The sequence below is a fragment of the Desmodus rotundus genome, chromosome 7 (genome assembly GCF_022682495.2).
Source record: "Desmodus rotundus isolate HL8 chromosome 7, HLdesRot8A.1, whole genome shotgun sequence".
NCBI classification, from domain to species: Eukaryota; Metazoa; Chordata; class Mammalia; order Chiroptera; family Phyllostomidae; genus Desmodus; species Desmodus rotundus.
The window spans coordinates 8,978,770-9,002,963 of NC_071393.1; the positions used below are offsets into that span (position 1 = coordinate 8,978,770).

Here is a 24,194-nt window from a genome sequence, read left to right on the forward strand (position 1 = left end):
GGAACCAGGTTGAGAACCGGCTTTAGAGAAAGGAGGGCAGCTGCGGGGTTAGGGCCTTTGCTGGCGTCTTCGCAGGGAGCAGGTGGAGGGGAGCCGCCCCAGATGGATGGAGCGGTAGACGGAGGCACCGAGGACAGAATGCTGCTGGTGGGCCCTCAGGGCAGCAGCAGCAGCAGCCCCAGCAGCTGTAAGTCACTGAGCTCACGAGGCTCTAGGTGCTGGCTGAAGCCCTCTGCAGACATGACCGTGCTTGACCTTGACAATAACCATAGAAAGGTACCACTGTTATTCCCCCTTTACAGCCCCAGAAACACAGCCTCAGACGCGTTTAGACAGTTTGAGGTCCCATAGCTGGTAAGTCACAGAGCCAGGGTTCACGCTGTGGTCTCCCAGACACCCGCCTGGCACCCTCCCTCAGTCATCCACTCTGCCACGGGCGAGCGGGCAGCAGGGCTGCCTCTCACGGAACTGAGGGACGTGCCCCAGGATCAGACGCATCGGGGAAAGCCAAGCCCAGATCCCAGCGAACATGGGAAAACCCAGCTGAGGCGTCTTCCTTGCCCAGCTGCCTGCTGGTTTCTTCCTAGGCACCCCAGGGCTCTGGGGAGCCGGCTGTCTGGTCTCCCCATCAAGGCCCAGCTCCTGCCTAAAATCCCTCTAGCACAGTGATTTTCAACCTTAAAAAAAAAAAAAATCTCATGGCACACATATTAACTAATTACTACACCTCTGAGGCATACCCAAAAATATTTTTTGCTGACCTGACTGAAAAAGTAGGTATAATTTTGATTCATTCATGCTGGACAGCTATTGTCGTCTTGGCTGTTGTCATTTTTTTATTTGGCAGTCTAAGGGAAAAGAGGTCAGTCCCCCTGACCAAAGAGTAGGGTGTTGCAGGTTTTAAAAATTCCCGCCGCACGCTTGTTGAAAATCTCTGCTCTGGCACATCATTCAGGTCTTCGGCCCCATTTTAGCCCTGAGAGCCCTGCTGGCTTCGAACCTTAAGGCCACCATAACCTCCTAATGGGGCTCCCCCACGTCACTGCCCACTCCCTCGACTGCTGAATGCACATGAACTTCAGTTCCCAACACTGGGGTCCCCAGGGATGGTTCATAAAAGGTTCATGTTATAAGCGTTACCGCTGTGGTTGTACTTGTACGACACGGCCGTCAGCCTCCCCTGGATGCGCCGGCAGCTTTCTTATCACTACGAGTGGCCACCCATTTCCAGTGACCACTCTGGTAGGATGGCTCCTGAGCTGAGCTGTCCCCTTTTAATTACAGCTTGATAACGAGAACAGCCGTGGACATAACACGGAGATGAGCGTCTGAGTGCCTGGTGAGGCCGATGGCTGGGACGCCCCGCAGTGAGGATGGAATTCCCAGCGGTGAGAGGGAGGGGAGAAAATCCAGTCACCTTGGGCTCTCCGAGGCCGGGGCCAGCGGAAATCCCGTGGTGTGCAAAACTGCATGGTCCATGGCGGACATGTTTTGAATTCATATCTGATGTGTTTTGCAGATGGGATTGTATTTAATTTGTGAGTTCCTTTTCACTTTAGAGTAATGTAAGTGTGAAGGACTCATACCTGCCACATTGAAGCAACAGCATCATAAAGATATTTCCCGGCAACGTTGAGAGAGAGGCATCTGTGAAAACATGTGCCTTCTGAAAGTACTTCACATCTGAGCCCTGGACTGTGTGGCTCAGTTGGTTGGAGCGTCATCCTTTGAACCAAAAGGTCGCAGGTTCAATTCCCAGTCAGGGCACCTGCCTAGGTTGCAGGTTCAGTTCCCCATGGGGCAGGTACGGGAGGAAACACCATCAGCTCAGCTCGCGGGGTCAAGTGCGCAGAAGAAGGCACTCTGTTCCCCAAGTCTATGGGAACTGCTGGCCGACAGCTCTGCCAGCTTCCTTAAGACCGAATTTGTTTTCTCTGCTTTGGGGTTTGGCTCTGAAAATATTTGGTCTTGATTTGCGAGCGTTTGTTTTCCTTTGTAAGCATTAAATGTCTCCTGGTAATACGTTCTTCTGGGGGAGTCGTGGTAAGCCTTGTAAACCCATTTTTTTCCCCTAACTGTGTTTTCTTGAATAATAAACTCCACTTTGATTTAAACATTTTTATAAGAATTTCCCTCTTAATTGAAAAGTGATTTTTAAAGTGCATTTGGTAGAGGGGGCCAAGGGATATGTTAAAGTTATAGCCTCATTTATTCCTAATGAAGTGGAACAGAAGGGGAACCCAAGGGAGAAATTGAATAAAAGAAGAAAGTAACAGAAGCAAAGGACAAAAGAAATAATATCATGAATTGTGTGGGCTCTGAATAGGCACCTTGTCCTGTGCAGAAGCACTTGAGTTAGAAGAGGTGCAGAAATCCGTAGTCAGAGCCCATGTCTGGCCAGAGGCCAATGGCTGTGACCTGGGTACAGCCACCATCTCCCCCGGGCCCACGGACCTCAGGGTCCACATGTGTGGAGTGGGGCGAGGCCGTCTGCACAGGCCACTGTGAGGCCCCCGGGATAAAGAACAGGACTATGCAAACTGTAGAGGGTGGTGCGCGGGAGGTGGGGTTGTTACTCAGCTGGGGGCGGGGGAGGGAGGTTGGGCTGAATGAGCTTGGAGACTCTCTGCTGAGTACGGAATTGGAGGGAAAATTACATGATACATACACACTGGCACACACTGGCACACCCTCAGGCACATTCACACACACGTTCACAGGTACAGATGCACACTCACACAGTCCTTCACACTGTCTCCCACGCACTCGTTCTCACACACCCTCACATGTACCCATACAGGTACCACATGTGCAAGCTCATTCATAAACACCCTTACACGCCCATACATGCACCATGAAGTACACACATTCTCACACATATACCCCCACACAACTCGTCACCCCCCCAGATGCTGCCTCACACACATACACACTCACACACACATACACCCTCAAACACATCCTTGCAAACATGCAAACTGTCATTCGCACACACCCTCACACCCACACTGTGCTCTTCCAACTCAGTGGTCTCTCCCTGAGATCCATGCCCCTTCCCTTCCCAGCTGGATCCCATTAAAGCTGAGCATATGCTCTGTCCATCCACCCCCACTCCCGGCCCAGCCCACAGCCTCACAGCCCCGCCTCCAGGCCTCTGCAGTGGGGGGAGCACCCCCGTTGCCCAGAAACAGCACAATGCTTTCATCCTCCTGAACGCTTGGTGATGTCCCTGTTTTTGCCCCCTGTCCTTAGCACTCGATGGCCCCACCATGAACTTGGAGCTCCATGAGTATAGGGGCCCCTTCTGTTTCATCCACAATGCATCCTCTGTGCCTGGTGCAAAGTTTGTGTTCAAGAAATATTTAATGAATGGATGGATGTTTGGATGGATGGATGAATGGATGGATGGATGTTGGGATGGATGTTTGGATGGATGGATGTTTGGATGTTTGGATGGATGGATGGATGGTTGGATGTTTGGATGTTTGGATGGATGGATGGATGTTGGGATGGATGGATGTTTGGATGGATGGATGGATGGATGGATGTTGGGATGGATAGATGGGACCTAGAGAAGGAGAGGGTCTGGGCTTTGGGACTGAGGTGCAGGGGCTGGGGGATGTGAGGCCTGCCCGACTCTCAGCCAAGCCCCAGGCCCTTCCCGAGCCAACTCTGCCTGATCTACACATCCCACGTTTCCTCCTCCTGCAGGACCCACAGGATGGGTCATATTTGGACCTGCCACTGGCAGTCATCTCAGGCTCATTTCCCGGAGCTGCCCGCCTCTGGAGTTTGCGGGAGAGGACCTGGCTCACTCAGGAACATGGGCACCTTAGAACCTGGGCCAGCCTCCACACGCCAGCACTGCCATCTGCATCATCCCAGCAGTCACCACGTGCCGGCAGCCAGGCTACAGGACTCGCACACAAATCCTACCGACCCGTCTAGGTGGGAGACCCAAGGAGCATCTGTGGCCCAGAACTGAGTGAACAGAGGCTCTGGGAGAGAAATAATTGGCTGGAGGTCAATAGACAGCAAGTGGTAGAGATGAGGTTTGAACCTAGGACCCAAACTCTTCAGTTCCTTGTCTCCTGACTTCCCGCATTGAGTCTGGCGCTCCTTCCTCGGCTCCCTCTGCCCTGTGCTTCTCCACTGAGGCAATTCACCCTCTATATGATCCTCAGCTGCCCACCACATAGCTCCCTGGCTGCACCAGGAACTACTCAGGGGCAGCGCTGGAGACGATTTTGGTCCCTTGCCCAGGTGGCCATTGCCAGGCCAATAGGCCCATTCACCAGCTGCTGACCTATTTTTTTCCTGGAGAATTGCCTTACATAAGGACATTGGCTTGCTGGGAGAATTGCAACACCCCTCACCCCATTTGGGGACAGCCTGAGTTGGTGCCTGGCTAACATCAAAATACCAAAGGCTTGCCCCCTCGTGGCAGGTGGGGTCAGCTCTGTCACACAGCTCAGGCTCCAGAAGTCCTTGCACGGTCAGGCCGCGGCATCTCCAGCTGAGCCCCCAGCCCTGCTGCGCCCATTCTAGAAAGCGCCCCTTCCAGACACCACATGCGCAGGATGTCACGGGTCAGGCTCTGCTTCCAGAGAACCTGAACTCACCTGTTCGTGTGGTGACCCAGACCAAGTGGCCTCTAGGAGCTTCCCATGCATTTACTGATGAACAAGCCACACCTCCTGCCTTCCATCCAAGCCTCTGCTCCACTCCCTTGGGCCCCCTGGGTCAGGCCCTGCAGAGAACCGGTTCTCAGCCAAGGGGAGGAGCATGGTTTTCCATAATCACCACAGCATCCCTAGTGCCTAGACCAATGCCTGACACAGAGCCGGAGCCTAGCAAATATATGTTGAATGAATGAATGAGTAAATGAGTGAGTGAATGAGTGACTGCCTCGTCTTCCCCCTACCCAGATGTCTGCCCTCAATTCCTATCCAGTTCCCCTCCAAACCTTCAAGGCCACTTCAGCCATCACCTGCCAGGGATTCTCCCCTGCCCTGTTCATGCTGGCTGGCTTTGACTTCACACCAAAGTGCTTTGCCAGCTGCGTGCACACCTCCGGGCTTCCCTGGAGGACCTCAGAGGCCCTCAAGAGCAGGGGATCAGAAGGAGGCTGGTCTGTTTAAGACCCCCACCCTAGCGTCACCCAGAACCTTTGATCCAGTTCCATGAGGTTGGTTTGAACATAGTGCTCCGTGGCCACGAAGACTAAACAGCCCTCCGCTGTCTTGCATTTTACCCATCCACCTGCCCATGGACACAGAGCCGGACCTCCCTCAAGCTGCCCGGGCCAAAATTTCTGTCCCCATCTAATCAGGAACTCCTCGAAAGTTTTAGCCTAAGGGTTAAAAGCATGGGCTTTGGCATCAGAGAGGCCTTGGCCACATTATTGGCCCCTCTCAGCCTCAGTTTCCATAGCTGATCAATGGGCCAGTAACAGGGGGTCCGCCTGAGAGCTGAGCAAAAATTCCGTAACACGCTCAGCACAGTGCCTGGCTCGTGGCAAATGATAAACGGCACCTTCTGCTATTTATTGCTTACCCGAGTAAGCACTTGGGACTTCCTTGATAATCACTCGGAGCTATCACACTGCCCTTTGTAACAGGAGTTAAACCACGGGTGTGTGTGAGGCCCATCTCATCCTGGCGTGGATATTTCCCAGAGACCGGAGAGGGTACAGCTGTGGTCGGGGCCACTGGCTCTAGAGGAAGCCACTCATTCCAGGCGCTCAGGCAGCTGCGTGGCTTAATAGGGCCCTGGTCTCTTGCTGCAAAGGGACCAGGGAAGGGACCCCAATGTCTCTCTGCTTCTTTAAGCATCTGGCTTTCTTCCAGATCCAGACTCATTGAGTGCAGACAGCAGGGAAAGTGGTTCTCAGATTCGCTGGTGTGTCTGCAGCCCACACGGAGCTGGGTGCACAGTGAATGCTTGATACGTGCTGCGGGGTGCAGGAAGGCATAAAGAATGAATGGATTTGAGATCCGCCATGAAACTGTGGGTGTCTCTCCATCAGCGTTTTTGAGTGAATGAAGGAGTTCCAAGTTCACTACCGTATTCCCAGTTCAGAGCCCAAGCTTTAGCCCGGAGAAGGCCCGAGATGAATATTTACGGCAGAAATGAGCTAGATGCACTATTTCCCAGAAAGCAGCTGAGCTTCAGCTGTGGTTGCCCGCCACCTTCCACTTGCCCCAGACTCATGGACACGGGTACCAGGGCCCAAGCCCTCGAGTTCAGCCACTGGCCTGGCTTCGCCTCAGCCACATGGAGATAATGGGGCCTGGAGAACAGAGCAAGGGTCCCAAGGGGGCACCACGTGGAGACCCTCTGGCCGGCCAGCCAGGGAGTTCACGGGCGCTGCCCTTGGTAGACACCCACCCCCAGACGGACTGTGCTCGAAAGAGCAGACCGCAGCCATCCAGCGAGGCTGCCAAGGAGTCCTCGTTAGCACGGCACTGGCATCAACACAACCACACGCACAGATGGGGACACGTGGCCGTGCCTTCCTGGACACCGGCTTTCTGCCCGTGGCCCATCGTTCCTCACCAGTCAGCATGTTGGAGCCACGCTCTGAAGGGGCCACCCAGCTGATCCTGCTTAACTCCCAAATGCACCCCAGGTGGCACAAATACAGGGACACGCACCCAGCACTGCTCCATGTCCCCAGGCCCCGCCAGCCCCTCCCCCAACACACCTTGCCTCTGCCCGGAGCAGATGGTGGCCACAGACTACCTCATGGCACCATGAAAAAATAACAACATCCTCTGTCACAAGGGACCCCCTTTCATGGATAATGGAACCCCTGTTAGCCAGGAGCTGAGGCTCAGAGTTCCCAGTGCAAGCCCAGAGACAGGTGACCTCTCTGCTTGGAGGTACTGGAGCTGTCCCTCTCTCTGACCCCCCCACCCCCACCCCCGACTCTGTGCGGTGGGCAGGCAGCTGCCCCCTCCTTTGCCACTGCCAGGACTGACATCTCACTGGGAACCAGAGGTGGCTCACACCCTGCAGGGTTGCCCGTCAGTATGGCAGCCTCTCCTTAGCTGTTTCCTGCAGGGGTCTCGTGCCAGCCCACCAAACGGGCCACCCCACAGCACGAGCTGGCAGGTTGGAGGGCACGGCCCTAGATGCTTGGACAGGCCAGTGCACAGAACCAGCTCCACCAGGGACAACGAGGAGACAGTCGGGACCTACAGCCTCCATCTGCGCCGGCTGGTCCTTCATTTACCCATTAGGTCCCCTTTAGCCACGGTAGGGGGTGGCCCCTGAAGCTGTATGGTCCTGGGAGAAGGGTACTGGACTGGCATTAGGTCCCCTTGGGTTCCCTTCAAGTAAGGCCCAGGCAAAGGGGGTCAGAGATGCTGGGAGGCCCCATACGCCCCCAGGAGAGCAAACCGCACGATAAGCCCCTTCCCCAGGCACACCAGGCCCCGCTGTCTGGGGAGCAGAGCCCCCGCCCGGGTACTCACTGGCTCCGCAGAGGCCTCCCCTGGCGTGGCAACGCCGCCCCTCTCAGGCAGTGCTCCCCATCTGGAGAGGCCGGCGGCACTAATCAGCCACCCCGCGTGGTGCACCGCGTGGCTGGGGTTTAATTGACACCAGGTGGCCCCTCCCCAGGGGCAGGCAGGGAGGAGGCTCTGCTGGGCTGGGAGGAGAAGCCCTGGGTGTACCCAGGCCTGGCCGGTTCAGGCCTCCCCGGGGAAGATGAGGGCGGCCGGCCACTGCCCTCCTCCCCTCCCGCCACCACCTCCATGGCACACCCAGCCCCGCTTCCCTGGGCTCTGACCTTTCTTTCATTTCACAGGCGGCAGAGGCAGCGGCAGAGGCAGCGGCAGCGTCTCCCCAGGAGGAGAATGGCTCAGGTTTCCCCACCGCCCCGGCTGGTCGGGGGCAGCCCGGAGTGCCCGCTGGATCCCAGGGAGGGTCACCCCCTGTGGTCGCAAATGAGCCTCCCAGCGTCCTTTATCGGACACTTACTCCAAGCCGCGCCCCACACGACGCCCACACTGTCTCCAGTTAAACCTCTCGTGCCCCGAGACGTGGGGATTTATGAACCCCAGTGTGAGACGAAGAAACGCGGGCTCAGAGAGGCCAGCTGCTCCAGGAGCCCAGGCAGCTGCGTGGCTAAATAGGGCCCTGTCTCTTGCTGCAAAGGGACCAGGGAAGGGACCCCGATGTCCCTCCTCTTTGTAGGTCATCATTTTTTAGATAAGGAAACTGAGGCGGAGAGAGAGGAGAAGCTAGTTCTTCAGGCCACACAGCAGAGTGAGGAATTGGGATTTGCCATCAAGGGTGTTGGGCCTCGCTGCCAGGAAAACCAAAGAACACTGCTGGAATATCAGCCTTCTCTCCCGACTCACAGGTGTCCCTTCTTACAGCAGGGCTCAGAGTTTGAATCATAGCTGGGGGTTAGGGAAACATACATTAAAAAATTGGACCTGTGCTATACTTGCTGTGTGACCTTGAGCAAGTTACTCTACCTCTCTGTGCTTTGCTGCAGTGAACACCGAAGGGGTCACCGAGTTGAAAGGGCTGTGTGACTGGGACTCACCAGGCAGGATTGGGGAGGGCCAACACGGTCCCTGTTCTGCCTCAGTAGCCCTTCTGAGAGGTCCCCACCCCAGCCCTCTCCTCTCACTGCCAGAGTTCGCAGGACCCAGCAGTGAAGAGCACATGCGGGCCCTGTGGTCACAGACCTGGGTTCGAATCCTGCCTCTGTGCCTCACCCACTCCATGACCCTAGTTCAGAGGTCACTTCACTTCTCCAGGTCTCAATGTCTCATCTCCAAAATCTGCTGAAGACCATTGCCTCCCCACCCGGGGCTGTGTCAGGATACATGAGAAATGGCCCAGAGTCCGCCTCTCTACTCAACAACATTTACTGAGCATCTACTACTTACGGGCCACCGAGCTGGGGTGTAATGGTAGACAAAATCATCGTCACTAAATGAACAGACAATAAATGAACAAACACACAAATAAAAATGGCATGCCTTAGAGCAACCCCTCATCAAACAGAAGTTACTACTGTTGTTTCTGTCCACTTAGTCAACAAAAGAACTTGGTGAGCACCTACTATGTGCCTGGGATTGATCTAGGCACTGGGCATATAGCAGTGAACGGTGTGGTCAGGCCCCCTGCACAGGAAACTAGCATATTATAGTAATTAACCATGACAGTATGTAGCAATAATGATTTTACTACCATTCCCAGGCGGGACAGGTGCCCACACAGCCTGCCTGCTGGGTCTCCCCCTCGGGATACTCCGAGGTGGAACGTGGGATTACAGAATGTTCTTAGGTGAAATCCTCAGTGAGGCTCACGGTCTTCTTTTGGTCTGACGTAAGGGCAGCCTGGCAGGCAGCTTGCCCCACTGGCGCAGACCTGGGCCCCACGTGGGCTGGGAGAAGCCGAGCCCGTGACTCAGCCGGCCTGGTGTGCCAAGCTGAGGAGGGAGCAGGCAGCTGGCTGGGCTGTCGGCCATGGGGCCTCAGCAGCCAGACATGGGCAGGTGACGCGGGCAGAGCCTGGGGCTTCAGGGTGACAAGGGAAGGGCTCTGAGGTCAGGTGACAGCACCCTGGCTCCTGGTGGTGAGTGAAAGTCACTAGTGAGGAGGACACTCTCATAAGAAGCCGTAAGAAATCGCGGAGTGGGCTGCCCCGTGGGGTGAGGAGCTGGGCGTCAGCAGGAGAAACGGGGTGGTCTCGTGGTACGACTCTGGGCTCTGGTTTGCTCATCCGTGAAGTGGGCGCAATGGCGGTTTCCCTGATGTGGCACTCAGTGTCTGCCCGATGGACATGTGGACACGACGGCAAAGCCTCTGCCCACGGTGGCCAGCACTTGGTATGATGGAGACACTGATTTTCAAATTGGACTTAATTTTAATTAATGACATTTCAACAACCACACCCTTGCAGACAGTAGGAAGCCCCTGGCAGGCTGTTGCCCTGGCGCCTCGGTTACCAGGCAGGGAGGGGGTCTATAAGATCCTTCTTGGAAGGCCACCTGAGTGATCACCAGAGTACCGAGAGCGAGTATAAGGGAACGGGGTGCTTTTAGCTATGTCTTGTTTATTCTAGAACTTCCAGCTCTTGTTCTTCAAGTGGAATCTGATTTTCCTTTTTTTTTTTTTTTTTAAAGAAAATCTCATTGGGATTGGAAGATGTCACATAGAAAAGAGACTCCGGATGGGGCTAGGACACAGCAGAGGTGCTGTCCACCCGCTCTCCCCCAAACCTGACGGGACCTGCGCTCCGTTACTGGGCTGCGGGCACGGAATCAGATGTCGATGGGAAAGAGAAAACACGGGGAGAAATCGGAATCCTCGGCGGCGTTGTTGGAGGCGTCCAGAGCTCTATTCTTACTGAACGAAAAGGCAGAGGGGAAGGAGCCCGGCGCTGGAGGGGACTTGATGCCAGAGCTTCAAGCTGCAGCCCTTGTCTTGGGAGTATATCTGTCCCGTCCATGTGGGGGGACAGGGAAGATGCTGAGCCCACAGCTTCCAGGAGAGGCGATCGCAGGTGCGTCGCGACTCCACAGCCAGCCTTTCCTGTATGAAACCGATCTCTCTCGCGCGCTTGTGAGCTGGCTAGAGCTGCTGCAAACCCCAAAGACACATGGGTTCCATGGGACCCCCTAATATGATGGCAAATTCCAGCCTTTCTTGAATTCCAGGCTGGGCTCCATGCTGAATGGCTCACACACATCATCTCCCCTACGACTTCGCTTCTAGCTAAGAAAGGGGATGCGATTATTATCCCTACATGATGCCTGAGGAATTTGAGGCTCAGAGATTTGCGTAACGTGAGTGTCTTCATTTGGGTTTTCCCAGAAGCAGACTGAGACAAAGAGCCACACGCATGCCATTTATCAAGGAAGCGTTCCCAGGGGAGATGGATAAGGGGGTTGGGGCAGGAGGCAGGCAAGGGGTAATTTGGGGCAAGGTCCTAGCCTCAGCCCAACCCTGCAGAGGCTCCGGAGTGTGAGGTCCACCTCCTGGGTTGTTCTGGGAGGCGCCGGGATTCGTACTTCTATACCAGATGATCATGGCTAAGGGCCGCTGGGGGGCAGGCAGACACAGCTCCAGCATCTGGAGGACAATGACGAAGACCCCGAATGGCAGCTCCCCTGGGGTCCAGGTCAATGAGTGGAAGAGCTGGGGTCAAAACCCAGGCATCAAACCACAGAGCCTGGGACTTGAGCACCAACAAGCCCCGGCCCCTTGTGCATGGACGCACCCTGGACCACTTCAGAGTGTTCCCTGGACTTTGCAAGAATGAGAAAATAAAAGGTATTTTAATTTTTATTCCTCCAGTTATGGCTGCCCTCAGTTTTTGGTGAGGAGCTAGCCTTGTATAAAGTCACGCTGACAGTCAGTTGGAGAGATCTTGTTTGGATTTTGCCTTTTTTTTTTTTTTTTGGATGTCTTGGGAAAATAAAAAGCTGAAAAAGCTGAGACACTATCAGTTTCTCTCAAGTTCCCCCTCCCCTCATTTAGTGGACCATCAGGCTGCATGGTCTGAGAAGGACCCAAGAATATATTGAAGTTTTTCCCGTGGCTGAGAGCAGCATTTCTCAGAGTTCCACGAACCCAAATCCTCTAAGATGCGTGAACACAGGGGCCAAGAAGTTGGGAGAACTGCACACTCAACCCCCTGCTGTGAGATACACGAGCATATGAAACGCTCGGGTAAGTCCTGAAGTGGAACACACACACGCACACGCTCACACCCCTTGGTTTCACCCAGAGCCCCTTCGCTTTCTGGCCGAGCTCGCTCGCCCGCCATGAACGCAACTCAGGAAAACTGGGGCGCTGGCTGCAAGCGCTGTTCTCGGGGCCTGAGAACGTGTTTACCCTTATTTGGCTTGTTAACGGCTGAGTTGTTATTTCACATGTCGGTAAACCCCAGGAGAGCTTCTCGAGTTATAAATGGCGCAAGGGAAACAATGGCCCGATGTTCACATGTGGTGGCCATCTGGAGCCCTTTGGGAGGACAGGGACTGGTGTAGCTGCCGTCTGGTAAAGGTGGGGCGCTGGCTAGGCCACCTGCAGCCCCAGACCCAGCGCCCCACCCCGGGATGGGTAATCCTGGATGGTCCAGGATGACGGTGGTTGTAGGGTGTGCTGTAGAAGCACAAAGGCCAATGTCGAGTGAGGCCGGCAGGTACCCAGCCCAACCAGAAGGAAGGGGTGGGGTGAGGGAGTGGGGCAAGTGAGGATGGGGGTCAGGGTGGGTGTAGCATGTGGGGTGAGGGTGGGAATTTGAGTGTTTTGGAAGTGGGCAAGTGTGGGTGTGTGTGGGTGTGTATGGGTGTGTGCGGTGTGTGCACACGTGAGCATGCAGAGGTCAGCACCCAGAAGGTGGGACCCCCCTCTGGGACCCACAGGCCTATGAGAAGAAGGTCTGAGCCAGGGGCTGGAACTCCCCCTTTGCCCAACCCCACTCGTACCTGGAGCTCCAGCCACTCACACGAGCCATACCTGCTTCAGCTTCAGCATGGCCTGCCTGGGCCTCCCGGAGCCCCTTTGCGGACACAGGAAGGGCCCAGAGGGGCAGCTTTGCCCCAGGGCCCATTTCAGGAGAAGGAGAAACACACTTGAAGGCAGCGTGGCGTCCCTGTGTCTGATCCCTTCCCATCAGCTCCCTGGCGACACCCAGACTCCCACCACCTGTCAGGCCAAGCCCCCAAATCTTATCCTGGCATTCAACGCTCTTAGCAAATGCCCCCCCATTCAAGTCCTACCTCTGTTTCCCAGACGCTCCAATCTAAAATAGGCAAGGAGGGCTTACTCCATGCTGCACACTTGTAAGTACTTCAGGTCATGTCCTGTCGAGTGTTCATCGCCATCTCAGGAAAGAGGTGCTCTTACTGCTGTCTTTACAGATGGGCAGCTGAAGGCTCTAAGATACAAAGTGACTTACCCAAGGTCACACAGCTGGTCTGCGGTTGCGGCTAAGACTCAGACTCAGATCTGTGGGTTGCCCACCTGCCCATGTGTACAGGATGCTCCCAGCTGGGGCAGGAAGGTGTGGGGGTGGCAGACCCCCTGAGGTCAGTGTCTCGAGTTTGTTGTCCTCAAAGTGAGGCCGAGCCCATGATGGGAGAACCGGCCGCCAATGGCGGCAGCACCCTTTCTAGCTGCGCACTCTGGAGCGCGAATCACCTCTCTGAGCCTCTGCAACTCCGGAGCAGTAGTCACTCCCCCTCCGGGGCTACGATGCAAGCGAGACAGCAAGTAAGGGAACGACTGCTAAATGGTGGCATCGCTGGCCCTCTGCCTGCCTGTAGGTGTTTAGTAGTTATTACTTGAGGTCGAGTGTGTCCCTGGGAAACTCATGTGATTTCTCTTGCCTCATTTGCACAAAGAAAGTGGATGGGTAGCTTTCTTCTTCCAGGGAAGCTTTTCCAACTGCTCCCTCTGCAAACACAGCCAGCACCCCGCTCCTTGCCCTGTACTTAGCCACTTCTGCAGCAGGGTTCCTTCACCTCGGCCCTGCTGACATTTGGACTGACAGTTGTCGTGGGAGGTCTGTCCTGTGTGTTGTGGGGTGTTGAGCAGCATCCCTGGCCTTTAGCTATTTGATGCCAATAGAATCCTCCAGTGGGACGTTGCCAGATGTCCCCGGGGGAGTGGGGGGACATCATCCCTGGCTTGAGAACTATGGATGCAATCGCTTGAATTCATTGCAACCTGTCTTCGCTGGGGCCGTCTAGCATTGCAGATTCTAGTCGTCTGGGTTGGGATCCTGGCTCCCCGCTCACCATGGTGTAACTCTGGGCACGTCACTTAATCTTTCCGAGCCTCGGTGGCCTCCTCCGTGCAGCAGAGTATTTGCTCTCACAGGTCTGTCGCAAGGATTAAATGAGAGGACAACAGCAATGTGCTGACGGGAGATGGGAAACGAACTGGGGAGGGTCCCGATCTGGTGAAGAGGAACCCAGGGACCAGACGGGTCTAAGAGGCCACGTCCCTGCCACCCCAGCAGCTGGGTGGCCTCATCCATGCCTGGTTTCGGGCTGCCAGGCACTTTCTCTGCAGCCTGTGCGTGGAGGTTAATGAGCTGTTCAGTTCCGATGACTTGCAAAGCCTCCCTCTCTCCCTCCCTCCCTCCATTCAACACCTGCTGTGCCTGATTGATGGTGGCCCCGGGGCCACAGGGGACCACAAGCCAGAACCGGTCGATCACTTAGTTCCAGGCCTCAGGGAAGACTTTGTCCCCTTCTCTTCTGCTTGAAATATGAGAGATGGGGATGGAAGGTTCTGGTCCAGTCTCACATCTCCTCCCCATCAACAGTCTCCCAGCAAAATGCCAGATCTGCACTTGAAATTTCCATTGGTTATTGGTTGTTTACACCAGGAATTGTGTTAAGGTTTTTGCCTGCTTCTCATTCTCATTCTAAAGTGAGAGCAAATGTTATCTCAAGTTCACAGCTGAAGAAACTGAGACTCAGAGTTGACGTCACTGCCCCACCAGGTCACACAGCGGGCCCCAGTGGTTAATAGCCCAGGACTGAAATTTAGAGGCCGCGGGAGACTTTCTCTTTTTGGACTCTCAGTTTCCCCATCTGCAAAATGGGGCAACTCATTCTGCCCACCCCATTTTTTATTGTGGGAAGAAATCACACTTGTCAAGGGAGGCTGACAAACTTAAGAGTGTCAGATACCAGTTGCTACTCTCTGAGATAGTAGGGTGAGCCGTGGACTCCCAGCAGGGAAGGGGCATTCTTGGGTGCAGAAACTAGGGGTGAAGTTTGCTCTGGAGTCACTGAGGCCGGCCCTGTACCACAACACAGTAGTAATAAACATTAACTCCAGCAACTAGCATCTGTAGAGAGCTTACTAGGGGCCAGCCATGCCCTGAGTATGGGTGTTAATTTGGGTAAGCCTCACAACACTGGGGGCTCAGAGAAGTTAAGCAACCTACCCGAGGCCACACAGCTAGCATGTGCTAAAGCTAGACTTTGACCCCTGGTCTGTCCACGGGCTCTTACTCCTGGGATGCGTGCAGGGAAGAATTTACAAGGACAGATGGGGCCAGTTCTTCCACCTCCCTGCAGCACAGTCTCGGGGAAGGAGCCGGGAGTTCGGGTCCTAGCTCATGGTCCCAGCTCTCAGTTCCTTCTGCACTGTGTGAGTGGAATCCTCACTGTTTAACTGGCTGGCTTTCCCGGTCAGAAGAGATCTTGTTGCATAAAGGTGTGTTGGGGAGTGAACTTTAGAAATTCAAGATACTTACGAGCCTGTCATGTTAGGTGCGGACCTGAAAGAGCATGAGGTTTGCATTCTCGACTTGGGTTGGGCCAGGACTTCATCCCTCTGCACTGGCTTCATCTTTCAGATGGAATTGGGTGTTCTAGGGATTAACAAGACAATGCTAAGTACTTTCTAGGGATTAACGAGACAATGCTAAGTACTTTCTAAGCTGGCCATACAGCAGGTACTCCCTATGCAGAGTCATATTTGTGTGTTCATGTGTGTGTGTGTGTACACATGAGCATACAAGCGTGTATTTATGCATTTACACCATGTTCACCCCTAGAGAGAAAACTCATCTGTGGCTGGCCAGACGGAAGAATACTAGGCCAGGCTAAGATAACTTGCATTACTGTTTAGCAAACATTCACTTTCCTCCTCCTCCCACACTGGGTGGAGTCTCAGCCCTTTCCCATTGACAGGCTGGCTCATGGGATTTGCTTTGACCACTGGATGTGGTTAGTAGATGTGGTTTGAGAAGACGCCTTGGATGTGTTTGTACCATTTGGCTTGGCTCTTCTGTTCTGGTGTTCTGCCACAGGAGGAGCATGCCCCAGGGGGCTTCTCCTTCAGCCTGTGTCTTAAAGACATGGACACAGACTTGAACTTGACCTGAAGTCTAAAGAGTAGCCTTAGTTTAGCCCAACCCAGATCTACAGACCCAGGAGCAAGAAAATAAATGCTAGTTGTTGAAAGATGAGGCGTTTGGGGAAGCTTTGTTACACAGCATCACTGTGGCAATAGCTGACTGATACACTGACCAGTGTCACATCTCAAGACTCCTCCTGTGCAACGGACAACAACAGAATGCAGACCCATTTTGGTGGCAGTGCGATGAAGTAATTCTCAAATTCTTTATTGGCATAAATAATTCAGACATTGGATTCCCACTAAACATTGCACTAAACACAAGAAACAACAGGCCTGTCGGCACAGAGGCTCACTATCTGCCCGACAGCCCGAGTTAGAAATACTTTTTTGAGAAGTGTAGAAAACTTTATAAATGATTCTGTACAAATATACACAGTGGACCCTCCATCCATCTGGCCGCCCTTTCTCAGATGGCATCTGAATCGATTGTTCTTTCCCAGCAATGAGACGTTGGCAATGAGTGAGAGAGAGCCAGAGACTGAGACAGACACAGAAGGGGAAAGGACAGAAGTGGCCCCAAAGGGAAAACATGAAACCAGCTTCTTACGTGAACTCAGTCTGTGACAGTCAGCACAGAAGTGGAGAAAACAACATGGGCCATTGGTCCATGTCGGTCTATACAAGAAATAGTTTTTATATATATAATATATATGTATAATATTTATAGGTATATATACTTTGTGTATAGAAAAGGTAACGGCATCATTTACATACAAGAAAGCCTTTTTACAATTACAAATTTCCCTAAGGTCAGTAACTTGGAGAGTGACCACCCAGTGGAACCAACCATGTGGTAAGTGTGCGGGCAGTGTGGGCCCCAGGGCGAGACCAAAGCTCAGGGAGAGAGAGAGACGAGAGGCTTGGGGTGGGACTTGACCACCCAAGTTAAGGATGTTCTCAGCCTGGCCCGCCTGTGGGCAAGGGCACTCACCTGGTGTGCCCAGGTCATCTGGCCCCAGTGAGTCCCCTTGGCCTCCATCTTGAGGCCTTGGAGGGGACTGGTCTGGCCAGAGGCTTCCCAGCTCCCTGAGATTGGACCTGTCCTACGGATGCTGACCCCCATGTCAGCTGGGAGGTGTCCATGAGACGTGGGCAACCCTCCCCACGTTCAGCAGGGCACTAGCATCTGAGAAAATATGTAACACCCACCACCTCTCAGTTCCAGTCTCCCCCCGTTTTTTTTTCCAGGAATGTCTCTCTAGAGGTGGAAATCCTAGGGACATTTCCGTTGAGTTACTAAGAGAAACCACATGTACTGAGCACCTACTGCATGCCAGGAATTGTGGGATGCTACGACAGTCATGATTTCATTTACTCCCTCCAACAACCTCGATGGTTAGGGATACACTAAGTGCCACGGGCAGCATTGGGGGATCTGCTGGCACTGAGACGGTGAGGTCAGTACCCACCACGGAGAGCTGAGTGGACCCAGGCACACAGGTCCTGCTGATTCACAGCAGCCACACACACGCCACGGGCATCCAACGACACTCTCTTTCCCATCTTTCAAGCCCTGATATATATTTATAGGGACATTAGGACGCACCACTCCACCGAGACGGTTGATACGTTCTCTCCCATGCTTTAGGCTGTATGGCGGACTTGGCCTGTGGACAGCCATGATCCCTAGGTCTTCTTCGGCCACTCTTAACAGACCGGTATTTTGCCCATCACTCCTGTAATATTTAGTCAGAGACCCTTGACATAAGGTCTTTCCATCAATAAATTTCCATGTTGATGCCTGGCCTTGACCTCAATACTCTGATGGCCTGTGCCCAGACTGACATAACCTTGCCAGGAAAGGGGCCCTGGCGAGACGGCTGCGGGAGAAAATCTGCTGTGCCAAGACAGATCCGCGGGCCTCAGAGAGACCAGAGACGCTGGCCACAGGGGGAGGCAGGAGGAAAGGGAGGCAGAAGCAAAGGCAGGGAAGAAATGCTTTAGAGAGAAGGGCTGATGGCCAACCCATCGACAGCAGTGATGGCCCCAGACTGAAGATCCCAGTGGGGGAGGACTACGCAACAGAGGCACTGGGGTGGGGGAGGCAGACAGCGACAGAGAGGGAGGCCCCCAAGGCCAAGGGGACACACAGAGAGAATTGGAGTCAACCTAAGTACTGGCCTGTCTCCAGTTATCACGAAACCCTCCTGGGACATCTTCTTCCCCAGGACATGAAGGCCACCCGCAGGGACCAGGGCATGGGGGGGGGGGCAGTCAAGACAGGGGGAGAAGTCAAGGTCTGTATGTCTGAGCCAGGGGGATGGAATCTTCCAGAAACCCAATACCAGGTTCCTCCCAGCACCTGGCTCCAGGTCTGGCTCTCAATAAATTGTGACCTTTCCTCTGAGGCTGAGGAAAAGTCCTTTCACCGTGCACACTGTTCCCTACCTGCTCCACCCATTCTACTCAAGCCAGGGCTCAGAAGGCCCCTCCCCTGAGCAGCCTTTCTTGGGGCCCTGGTTGGGGGCCTCAGGGCCCATGAGACCTCTTCCATCTCCCCCATGGACTCAGGTTCCCTGTAAGGAGGGGCCGCTTCTCTTCCGTTTTCCCACTTTCTAGACAGTCACTGAATGGGTATATGAAATGAGGCCTTGGGGAATAAAGGGCCAGGGCTGCTTGACTCGGGGCCTGCTGAAGCGCAGTGGGTGTGGCTGGGGCCATGAACTTTCAAAATATGGGAAAATTCACAAAGAATCCTTCGGCTGCTTAATTGGAGGCATTTTAAATCCGCAAATGGGCCCAACAGTAGGAGCCCCAGGGGTCCTAGAGGACCACAGCACGGAAGTGATGCCGTGTGAAATGTGGGGGCCACGTGGAAGCTCATGGAAGCTCCCAAGTACTCTGAACTTGGGGTCAGAGAAGCTCAGTGACATGATGCCTGAAATCAGCATTTGGGCTCTCAGCCTTTTATTCCCGACAGCAGGGTCAGGATGTGTGTGTGGGAGGGGGGGCAGGGCAGGGGGAACAGGGATGGTGGGGGAGGGGGAGGAATAAAAACCCACAGCATTCCCCAGGATTGGGGAGCACAGGGGCCTCAGAAGAGTAGAGACCCTGAAGAGGGGGAGGGGGAAGATTGTGCTCAGGCCTGGCCAAAGGCAGCCCATGCCCCGGAGCAGCCAGGCATGGCCCAGCTAGCTGCCCTCGATTGGCAGGGGGCTGCACAGCACCCCCTAGAGGCAGGTTGGGCGGGCGAGTGGGCCAGGGTGGAGGGGCCTTGGTGTGGCGAGACAAGTACATTAGGTAGCCTGGTGTCTACACTGTAGCTACATAGCAGTTACTTGAACTTACATGAGTTCATATGTACCCATTTAAAAAGTATTATTACTATTTTTATTATACTATTATTAGCAACACAGATAGAAAAATAAACAGAGGAAAATGGCTACATTCTTGGAGGACCAATGCATTGCATTAATTGTCCAGGACGCACTTAAGCTGCCACTACCCCAACCTGGGCAGGGCTGGGGTGGGGAGAGGTCGACCCACCAGGGAACGGGGCCCCAGTCAACTCAGCATCCTTCTTGGAAGGTGCTTGGCTGAGTGTCCCCACTTCCCAAAACAATGTCCCCAGCCCCAGTCCTTTGCAATGGCTGACTGCCCTGTTCCCCAATCCTGGGACTGCTGGACCCCGGGGTCTAAAATCCACCACCTGCCTCCATTCCAGGGATCGAACTGCCACCTTTTTTCCACGCCGTCCACTCCATTGCCTCGTGTCCACCAGAGACAGCCATTATAACTCTTCTCCAGAGCTAACTAGGGGTTGGGGGGAGGTGGGAGGGGCCTTTGGTGTTCTGGGGACTCTCCTTCCTGGGGAAGACAGACGGGAGGTGGCCCTGAGTGGCCCCCAAGAGCAGCACTAGGATTGCCTGATGCCAGCCTTAAGATTTCAGTTCAGTAAGAGGATTTGCATCCTAGAAGGACCATGGGGCGATGGGGTGGGCGACTGTGGAAGGAAAAGGGGAGAAGGTGGCAGGAAGAGCCAGGCCTGGGGTGGCTGCCCTGCAGGTCATTTCCTGCCCCGTGAGTTGAGGTTTCAGACTTTGTCTTGTCCATGTAGATAACACAGGACCAGTCAACATTCTCCTCACCTAGGCGGCCTTCAAGCCATTGAAGATCCTAACTGTTGCTTTAAAACCCCATCTGCAGGCCACAGTTCCTCCCCGAGTTCTCCCGTTTCCCTCTGCCTGATTTCCCTTCTCTGGTGATCGGCTGCAGGTGGCAGGAGGCTGGACTTGGATGCCAGTGACGGGGCCGGGAGACGGCGTACTCAGGACCTCACGCCTTGGCTCAAACTGGTGAAAACCAGATGGGGACACTGTTGTCCTTCCAACCCCTCAGTGCCTTCCCACTGCCCACAGAGACCTTCAGGACCCTCCGCAGCCTGGACACCCCTCGTCCTCAACCCCCAGCCCAGCTCATCTGCTGTCGCTCCCCCCGCCCTCCCCGCTCATCCACCCTGTCCTCTGTGTTGTCCCCATGTCGCTTCCCCTGCCTGGAATGGTGGTTCTCAGCTAGGGGCGGGGGTGATTCTACCCGCTGAGGGACATTAGCTGATGTCTGGGGCTATCTCTGGTTGTCACAACTCGGGGTGGGTGAAAGGGAAGGTGCTACTGGCATCCAGTGAGTAGAGGCTGGGATGCTGCTCGACACCCTGCAATGCTCAGGACAGTCCCCCATAACAAGAAGTCACCTGGTCCCAGATATCAACAGAGCTGAGGCTGGAGACCCCGCCCCAGAATGATTGCCCCATTCTACCTTCAGATCTCAATTTAAATGTCACCTCCTCAGAAAGCCCTTTGCCAACTGCTCCCTTCACAGTAGTCCCATCTCATGTCACTGTCCACCCACTGGTTTTCCTTCCATAGGCCTGGATCAGTCAGAATTTATACATGGCTGTTGGCTGGCTTCCTGTCCCTCTCTCCCACTGGGCTGTAAGCTTTGGAAGGGGCAATACTCTGTTTCGTTCATCACTGAATGCCCAGGGTCTCGGATATAGTAGATGTTCAGTAAGTAACCCAGTGACTACAGGGCTGTTGAAGAAATAGCCTGCAGAACTCTAACCGGACCCGGACACCGGCATCTCCCTAAGGACACAGGCAGCCTGCTCCTACCTTGGCCAGCCCGTCACTCCCCACTCCAAAAAGGCGTCTCTGCCTATTGTCTGCGTGCGTTTCTTCCTGCCATCCTGGCACCGTCTCTCCAAAACTCTCACTCTAGTGCTGGAGGTCGGGGTATTTTTAAACTAAAAGAACTAGCCAAGCTGGTGTTGTTTTTGTTTTGTTTTTTTTTTAAGTGGTGGAGAAGAAAAACTAAGATTTGTTTTTAATCATTAGACTTTCAAATCTAAGAAGGCACGATGCAAATAGCACTTTGGCATAAACAATTGTGGCCTGCTCAATGGAGGGAGGGAGCCGTTCCTTTGAGCTAATTTAAGCTAAATACATGGCAGCTATTTTTCATCCCTACATTGTGTAACTTTCTCCTGGGCTCAGGGTGGGGTGGGGGGAGATGTTATCTGGTAGGAGGTGGGGTGGCGGAGGATAAGGGGAGGAAGGGAACGAAGAGGCAGCAGATGGAAAGTACTCTCAGCCACCAAGCTGGTTATTAGAGGTGTTTCTGGAGCTGGTGGTCCACTAGGACCCCAGGAAATTTTATCTGCATGAAAACTAGGTTTTGAGCTATTGGAGGGAAAAAAAAACCTCAAAGCCATCAGAGTCAAGTTCCTTTTCCTTCCCTCTGTATGCAACATTCCCTACTCTTACAGAAGGCTAGAGTGAACCACAGAAACTTTTCAAACCACCTCAAGTAAAGCATGGCCCTCCCTACACACACACACACCATCTTTCCTTAAGCTCCAGGGCCTTGCAGCCCAGCTGCCCTGCGGCTGGGGGAATGTGCAGGCCCTGAGGGAAGCCGTTCCCTGGAAGAGAAACTATCTCTCTCCTGCTACAGGATCACTCATAGGGTCTTCAGGACCAAGTCTTTCTTTCCGCATTTTCCCAGGTCCCTGGTGAACACAAACTTGTACAGGGCCCTCAGAAACTAGCTACAGCCAAGACTTTAAATGACTGTATTTCGGAAAGTTTCCGAGACCTTAGCTCTAAATCCATGCCTGCCTCCAAGAAGGGATCTAACTTAGAAGAGTTTACCTTCCCTCTCTGGGCCTGAGTTCCTTCTTGAGAAAGGAGGGAAGGCATGAGGTGAGAAATGGTCATTCATGTCTACCTCAAGGGGCAACTCGGATGCCCTGGGGCTCATCGGTGGGCAGCAGGAAGGTGTGCTGTGGTTGATTAGCAATGTCTGCCAGGAGTACAGGATGGGGGCAGTGGTGGCAGGAATGTCATGTATCTGCCCTCTTTAGATTAGATCATCCTTCCAGATATGGATCATTCTAGATCTTCATCCCAATAACTTGGCCTAAGATACACATTCAGATGAAGCCCTCACTGATCCCTCATGGGCATGACATCCTGTCTCATTTCTACACTGGTATCTGAGTCACACCATGGTGGGGAAGTCACCGCCCCGCCCCCACCGCCACCAACAAATCTGACACCTTCATTGGAAAATGTATCAGCCAGAATGTGCCTTTTGTTGCGTCCTTGTGTATCGGACCACTGTCCACACACATGGTACTGGGGTCTAACATCAGGGGGCCAGTGTAAGGGATGGGGCCAATCTGTCTTTCTGAGCTCCGCGTGGGTGATCTGTAAATGCTAGGGGTCAGCGGTTCTTTTCTGTGGGCCAGGACTTTGGTCTTTGCTCTCAGAGTACCATACAAGATAGCAAGTCGGACTCACAGAGGTCGATCTTGTTGGAGACTCAGAAACCAGCCTGGGAGAGCTTGGGAAGAGCAGCCTGCTGCTGACTGTTAGAGACTTTACCACACAAGAGTGTCTTAAAAGCTCTGATGAGTGCTGCAGTCGAGAAAGAAGTTCATCTTGTTTTGCCTAAGCATTTCCAATGCATATTTGTCCAGAACCCTTCTGATAACGCAACATCATCTAGTCTGCCGTGGAATTGAAGGTCTATGGACCACACTGGGTAAACTGGGTCTATCCTAGGTCACACAGGCTGCAGGCAAAGCCCATTTCCTCCAGTTCAATCCACAATAGGCAGAAAGCCATCTCAACCCCACAGGGATGAGTCCTTCATGTTCTCAGTGTTAAGGAAAGGGGCTGCATGACCCCAATTAGCATGAAGGAAGGGCCCCTTCCCACCCCTGGGAGGGAGGAGCACTCACTGGTGAGCCTCTAGGGACAGAGGACCACAGATCAATGTCCAGGGACAGGGAGGGCTGGGCTGATGGAACTGGCATGCTGGGGGAACCCAGAAGCAGCTCTGCCAACTAGACTCACATTTCCTGGAAACTCAAAGCCACTGGCAGCCCACCAGTCTGGGCATGTAAGTGGGAACTTCCACACAAGCTCCCACAAAGGTCCCCACCCTCCTTCAGTGACTTCCTGTTTTCTCCCCTCTCTCCTGGTTGTGAGCTGCAGATACATCAGGGCCTGGGGCTGTAACATCCCAATGGGCAGCCAGATGTTAATCACTCCCAATGGTGGTGGGTTCCTGGGAATGGGCGAGTCTAACAATGCATATTTACAATGTTGGTTCTACCACTGAATAGGCTGGTTTACATCTATTGCCCATAGTTTCTGGCCTATGAAAAGGGATAATGGTGCCTAGCTCCTGGGACTGTCCCATCATGGGGACTCAGTTGGACAGGCAGGTAGTAAGTGCTCAGTGACAGTGGCTGTTAGAGATGGATCCTTACTCTGCCTCTCAGGGCCCAGATGCCTGGGGTCACCTGACCAATGGGTCTCTTTATGCATCATATCCATTAAACCTAGGAAGTTCACCTGGGGTGATGTGGGACCCATAGCACAGGGCCTGAGAATCCCATTACTGCCCAGCCCAGCCAGTACCTCGCTCTTACCAGCAACCCTCCCTCTCTGCATCCTGGAAACATTTACTGAGCACCTACCATTATGTCCGAGGCACTATGCTAGATGCTAGCACGTGAACAAGTTGGGGGACTGAAGCTCTCCCAACTCTCTGCCCCAGCTGGTTAGAGAGAATGGGCATGAACTGTAGGGTCCTGAGCCAGGAGTCAGGGGTTTTGGGTTAAGAATCAGGAGTGAGGCCCATGGTGGCATGAAGTGGGCGAGTCAGAAAGAATGAGAACCTTCAAGACACTGGGTTCCTGTGTCCTGGGGCCCAGACTGATTCTCATGGCCCTTACATGTATGAGCAGGTGAGGGCTGGGGGAAGGGG

General features: G+C 54.0%; 1 protein-coding gene across 2 annotated transcripts in view; it reads right to left on the bottom strand.

Annotated features, from left to right (window-relative positions):
- Positions 1–7,867, bottom strand: part of NOS1 (nitric oxide synthase 1) — a 155,240-nt gene extending 147,373 nt beyond the window's left edge. The window contains exon 1 of one of the 2 annotated variants that reach the window (XM_045200819.2): positions 7,796–7,867. The gene's annotated coding sequence lies outside the window, so the exon portion shown is untranslated. Of the gene's footprint in view, positions 1–7,478; positions 7,540–7,795 lie in introns of those variants that run through there. The other variant, XM_045200817.2, reaches the window with a different exon arrangement.
- Positions 7,868–24,194: the final 16,327 nt, after the last annotated feature.